The sequence below is a fragment of the Geotrypetes seraphini genome, chromosome 2 (genome assembly GCF_902459505.1).
Source record: "Geotrypetes seraphini chromosome 2, aGeoSer1.1, whole genome shotgun sequence".
Classification (NCBI taxonomy): Eukaryota; Metazoa; Chordata; class Amphibia; order Gymnophiona; family Dermophiidae; genus Geotrypetes; species Geotrypetes seraphini.
The window spans coordinates 507,056,761-507,063,573 of NC_047085.1; the positions used below are offsets into that span (position 1 = coordinate 507,056,761).

At 43.4% G+C, this 6,813-nt stretch overlaps 1 pseudogene; it reads left to right on the forward strand.

The window, feature by feature from the left end:
• LOC117354966 overlaps window positions 1–6,098 on the forward strand; it is an 81,069-nt pseudogene extending 74,971 nt beyond the window's left edge.
• Window positions 6,099–6,813: the final 715 nt, after the last annotated feature.

Below are 6,813 nucleotides of genomic sequence, written 5' to 3' on the forward strand. Positions count from 1 at the left end.
ATCCACCTGCTCCTCAGCCCTCCCATGACTCCGGGTGACCCCCCCCAGCTCATGAACCCCTCATCCATTCCCCCTCCCCTCCCCAGCCCCCCACCAAGCAATCATCCTCAGGCACACTACCATAGGCACCCTCTCACACTCACCCCCATGAAGAAAACCCCTCACATCCAACCCCCCACACAGTCCCAGCCACACATCTGCCTAGTCCAGGCAATGATAGTCCCAAATGTCCAAGTGCAGCCAAGCAGGATCCGCCATTGCTCACTCGCCATTGCTCACTCGCCAGCGCCATTGGAAGGTCCAGCTCCGCTTCTTCCACATGGTTCCTCCACCTCTCGACCACCAGCACCCGGCTTTCGCGACCTGGTCACACGCTCTCTCCAGCGAAATTTCTCAGACTGCTGGGTCCCCTGCCGGTCCGACATCAGAACCTCTCCAGTAATGATCCCCTCCTTCCGCAACAGCTTGCCAGCCTCCGCTACAGTGGTCACTTTCTTATGGGCACCATTAATAGTGAGAAGGAGTCCAAAGGGGAACAGCCATCTATATCTGAGGTTATTCTGCTTCAGGATCATCACGATCGGGCGAAACTCTCTCCTGCGTTGCAAGGTAATAGCAGAAAGGTCCTGAAACACCTCCACTTTATGGGTCTTCCACTCAAACGACCCCAGATCACGGGCCTTGCGCACCATCCGCTCCTTGTTGGCAAAATTGTGGAGACATGCAATAATGTCCCTGGGATAGTCATCTCGCTTGGGTCCCAGTGTGCGATGAGCCCGGTCCACTTTCAAGACCCCACTGGGTTCTCCGCCGTCATCAGCCAAGGAGAAGAGAGATTGATAGATCTCCTGCACCACCGTCACCGCATCTGCATAGTTCGCCGATTCAGGTACACCGCGGATGCGGACATTATTCCGGCGGGACCGGTTTTCCAAATCTTCCACCCGGTGGTAACAGTCCTGCCAGTCCTTTTGGGCTGCCTCAAATGCCCCACTTAAATGTTGTACCACCTCCTCCTGCTCCCCCATTCTCCTTTCAGTCTCCTCCACTCTCCCCATGAGGTCGGCTATGTCCCTCTTGATTTCCTTCACTGCGTCCCGGATTTTCCCTTTGACACCAGCAACCTCCTGCTTTATGTCGCAAACCCATTGCTGGAGGTCTGCTTTAGTCACAGCCGTGGAAGAGGAATCCATTCTCCGCAGTCTCGGAGAAGCCCCCCTCTCCGACTCTTCATCGGACCCGCTCTCCCCGGACTCACGCTGGGACGCGCACGAGGCTCCGCGCGACTGGCGCAGGCCGCTCTTCTCCGGCGCCTTTTCATGCTGTCTCCCATCGTCGGTTTTTTTTTTTAGACGGCATATTATTAAACCGCTCAGCTGTACTCGCTCTGCTCACCGGGTGCCCAGCTCGCTACCGCGGCGTGCCTGCTCCTGATCGGGGGAACGTTAGCTCGAGGATCAGAGCTCCGGCTCTAACCCGCCATTCAGGGTGATGACGTCACCGGAAGTCCTTGTAGGGGCTTTTTAAACGCATATTGTTTTCGCTAGTGCCCATCATTGTCACCAGTGATGGGCATGTACACATTTAGCGAATCTTCGCTGTTGTCCACCGACTGCATCTGCATGTGTAATTTTTGTTTTTTGTTCTTTTAATGTCTTACTTTTTTCAATTCATATCAAAATGGCTGCGTTAGCAGACCGTTGCTTTTTAACGCGGTTTTTTGATAAGCCTGGCCTCATAGAATAGTTAAGCTCCGGAACGGATTGCCAGAGGTTGTGTTAAGAGTGGACAGCGTCCATAGTCTGTTATTGAGAAAGACATGGGGGAAGTTTTGGCCAGGTACTAGTGACCTGGTTTGGCCATTGGTCTGACCCAGTAAGGCTATTCTTATGTTATGCAGAAAATAAATGCAAGTAATACACGTATATTAAAAATGCATAAGAACATAAGAATAACCCGAGTGGGTCAGACCAAAGGTCCATCAAACTCAGTAGCCCGTCCTCACGGTGGCCAATCCAGGTCACTAGTAGCTGGCCAAACCCCAAAGAGTAGCAACATTCCATGCTACCAATCCAGGGCAAGCAGAGGTTTTCCCCCTTGTCTCTCAAATGACATCTTCTCCGCTCTGCAACAAACAATGAACTGATGGTGCCGTGAGCTGGCAGTGGGTGGGAAGGCACCTGTGTATGCATGGCACGGGTAGTCTTTTGCTTTCTTAAAGTGACAGTTCACTTTGAAGGTCCATGTCGCGTTCCATGGATGATGTCACCCACATGTGAGAATATCTGCCTGCTTGTCCTAGGATATTATAATATATTCTCTTTCTTCAGGGATCTTCTCTATGATTCTATACAGTATGCCATATGTTAATTGTCACTCTGGCATGTAAGTTTCATTCTAAAATGGCAGTTACATGCCACAGTGGAGGTGACATGGCAGGAGTCCTTGTAAATGCTCTTAAGTTCTATTCCTTAAGTTAATGCCTGAGAGCTATTCCACATAGGTAGGAGGGGATGGTGTGCAAATAGGTGGGAACAAGTGGATTATATGCGATTCCTATACCTAAATGCAAAACCTATAGATTACTGTCAGAGCACTCAGAGTTTTACATAATTGACTCCCTTAACTCTCAACACTGCCATTTCCAAGGAGCATCTCACAAACTTGCACTGTGTGGACATATATGCTTGAAAAAAATGGTTTACAAATAGGAAACTGACTAATTCTCAATCCATACATGGTAACACCTGGTGTGATACAACCTATCTTTCTCTCATTATGTACAGGTTTTATCGTATAAAGCACTGCTATTTTCTAACTCATGAGAAATACCTTCTGTTTATATCCAACAGATCATAAGATCCAACACACATGGAAGAGAATAAAGAATCAAGGAGAAAATCCGATAAAAATGGAACAAATCCAAACACAGTCAGAAAATGTCAGTATGAATATTTTCCAGAGACCTGAGAAGATTAATGCAAAGAATTCCAAGCAAGAATCAAAGAAACAGAGACACCCTGAAGGAGACACAACGGATGGAGTCATTAAGTGTGAGAGAAATGACAGAAAGCTCAGTAACATCCCTGAGGACAAGAAACACCTAGCAAAGAGACCCTTCCAAATTAATAATAGTGATAAAGTAACTTCTATTTTCCTCCAGGGCAAGAGTAAAGGAGAAAAACACCAGAAAGAACTCAGTATGCACAAAAGGGATCATAAAAATGAGAAAATATTTACATGTACTGAGTGTAATAAAAGTTTCACTTTCCTTAGAGGTCTACAAATTCACCAGAGGAACCACACAGGAGATAAACCATATAAATGTACTGTGTGTAATAAAAGCTTCCCTCGGCTTTCAGATCTAAAAATTCACCAGAGGATCCACACAGGAGATAAACCATATAAATGTACTTTGTGTAATAAAAGCTTCACTCATCTTTCAAATCTAAAAATTCACCAGAGGATCCACACAGGAGATAAACCATATAAATGTACTGTGTGTAATAAAAGCTTCACTCGGCTTTCACATCTAAAATCACACCAGAGGATCCACACAGGAGATAAACCATATAAATGTACTGTGTGTAATAAAAGCTTCACTCAGCATTCACATCTAAAAATTCACCAGTGGATCCACACAGGAGATAAACCATATAAATGTACTGTGTGTAATAAAAGCTTCACTCAGCATTCACATCTAAAAATTCACCAGAGGATCCACACAGGAGATAAACCATATAAATGTACTTTGTGTAATAAAAGCTTCACTCAGCTTTCAAATCTAAAAATTCACCAGAGGATCCACACAGGAGATAAACCATTTACATATACTGAACCATATAAATGTACTGTGTGTAATAAAAGCTTCACTCATCTTTCAAATCTAAAAATTCACCAGAGGATCCACACAGGAGATAAACCATATAAATGTACTGTGTGTAATAAAAGCTTCACTCGGCTTTCACATCTAAAAATTCACCAGAGGATCCACACAGGAGATAAACCATATAAATGTACTTTGTGTAATAAAAGCTTTGCTCAGCTTTCAAATATAAAAGCACACCAGAGGATCCACACAGGAGACAAACCATTTACATGTACTGAACCATATAAATGTACTGTGTGTAATAAAAGCTTCACTCAGCCTTCACATCTAAAATCACACCAGAGGATTCACACATGAGACAAGCCATTTACATATATTGAACCGTATAAAGGTACTGTGTGTAATAAAAGCTTCACTCAGCTTTCAAATCTAAAAGCACACCAGAGGATCCACACAGGAGACAAACCATTTACATGTACTGAACCATATAAATGTACTGTGTGTAATAAAAGCTTCACTCATCTTTCAAATCTAAAAATTCACCAGAGGATCCACACAGGAGATAAACCATATAAATGTACTGTGTGTAATAAAAGCTTCACTCGGCTTTCACATCTAAAATCACACCAGAGGATCCACACAGGAGATAAACCATATAAATGTACTGTGTGTAATAAAAGCTTCACTCAGCATTCACATCTAAAAATTCACCAGTGGATCCACACAGGAGATAAACCATATAAATGTACTGTGTGTAATAAAAGCTTCACTCAGCATTCACATCTAAAAATTCACCAGAGGATCCACACAGGAGATAAACCATATAAATGTACTTTGTGTAATAAAAGCTTCACTCAGCTTTCAAATCTAAAAATTCACCAGAGGATCCACACAGGAGATAAACCATTTACATATACTGAACCATATAAATGTACTGTGTGTAATAAAAGCTTCACTCATCTTTCAAATCTAAAAATTCACCAGAGGATCCACACAGGAGATAAACCATATAAATGTACTGTGTGTAATAAAAGCTTCACTCGGCTTTCACATCTAAAAATTCACCAGAGGATCCACACAGGAGATAAACCATATAAATGTACTTTGTGTAATAAAAGCTTTGCTCAGCTTTCAAATATAAAAGCACACCAGAGGATCCACACAGGAGACAAACCATTTACATGTACTGAACCATATAAATGTACTGTGTGTAATAAAAGCTTCACTCATCTTTCAAATCTAAAAATTCACCAGAGGATCCACACAGGAGATAAACCATATAAATGTACTGTATGTAATAAAAGCTTCACTCAGGATTCACATCTAAAAGGACACCAGAGGATCCACACAGGAGACAAACCATTTACATGTACTGAGTGTAATAAAAGCTTCACTCAGGATTCACATATAAAAGGACACCAAAGGATCCACACAGGATAGAAAATATTTACATGTACTGAGTGAAATAAAAGCTTCACTCGGCTTTCAAATCTAAAAAAACCCCAGCGGATCCATAGAAGAAACTAATCAAATACCTGTACTGAGTGTAATAGAAGCTTAAATCAACATTCAATCTAAAAATTTACTTCATGGAATAAGCCAGTGGCTGTGAATCAACAGGTTCTTTCTGCACTCTCAAATAGCTTTGGTATTGTAGACTCGCTCTTGTCTGTGCTGCCTTAAATCCCTAAATTGCGTCTGGATGTCACAGGAGGTTGTTGTAAGAGCGGATAGCGTAACTGGTTTTTAGAAAGGTTTGGACAATTTCCTGGAGGGGGAAGCCACTGGTTGCCCTGAATCGGTAGCATGGAATGTTGCTACGCCTTGGTTTTTGGCCAGGTACTAGGGACCTGGATTGACCACAATGAGAATGGGCTTCTGGGCTTGATGGACCATTGGTCTGACCCAGTAGGGCTGTTCATATGCTCTTATTCTTTGTTTTATGCTATGTACATGCTACAATCTTGGCACCAGGGACTTTCTCTGTATCAGATTTACCTATGAAACACTGAATTCCTCATGTGCCTTCTGTCTCTCATCACTGAGAATATGATTCATCTATCTGCCACGTGATAGTGAATGTCTGATTGGCTCTACCAATGTCAGTGTGCTATAAGTCCTCCAAGCAGAGAGGCAGTTTAAAGTTTAACATAGTAGATGATGGCAGATAAAGACTCGAATGGTCCATCCAGTCTGCCCAACCTGATTCAATTTAAAATATTTTTAATTTTTTCTTCTTAGCTATTTCTGGGCAAGAATCCAAAGCATTACCCTGTACTGTGCTTGGGTTCCAACTGCCGAAATCTCTGTTAAGACTTACTCCAGCCCATCTGTACCCTCCCAGATATTGAAGCCCTCCACAGCCCATCCTCCACCAAACGGCCATATACAGACACAGACCGTGCAAGTCTGCCCAGTACTGGCATTAGTTCAATATTTAATATTATTTTCTGATTCTAAATCTTCTGTGTTCATCCCACGCTTCTTTGAACTCAGTTACAGGTTTACTCTCTACCACCTCTCTCGGGAGCGCATTCCAAGCATCCACTACCCTCTCCGTAAAGTAGAAATTCCTAACATTGCCCCTGAATCTACCACCCCTCAACCTCAAATTATGTCCTCTGGTTTTACCATTGTCCTTTCTCCGGAAAAGATTTTGTTCTACGTTAATACCCTTCAAGTATTTGAACGTCTGAATCATATCTCCCCTGTCTCTCCTTTCCTCTAGGGTATACATATTCAGGGCTTCCAGTCTCTCCTCATATTCTTCTGACGCAAGCCTCCTATCATTTTCGTCGCCCTCCTCCGGACCGCCTCAAGTCTTCTTACGTCCTTCGCCAGATACAGTCTCCAAAACTGAACACAATATTCCAAGTGGGGCCTTACCAATGACTTGTACAGGGGCATCAACACCTTCTTCCTTCTACTGACTACGCCTCTCTTTATACAGCCCAGCATCCTTCTGGCAGCAGCCACTGCCTTGT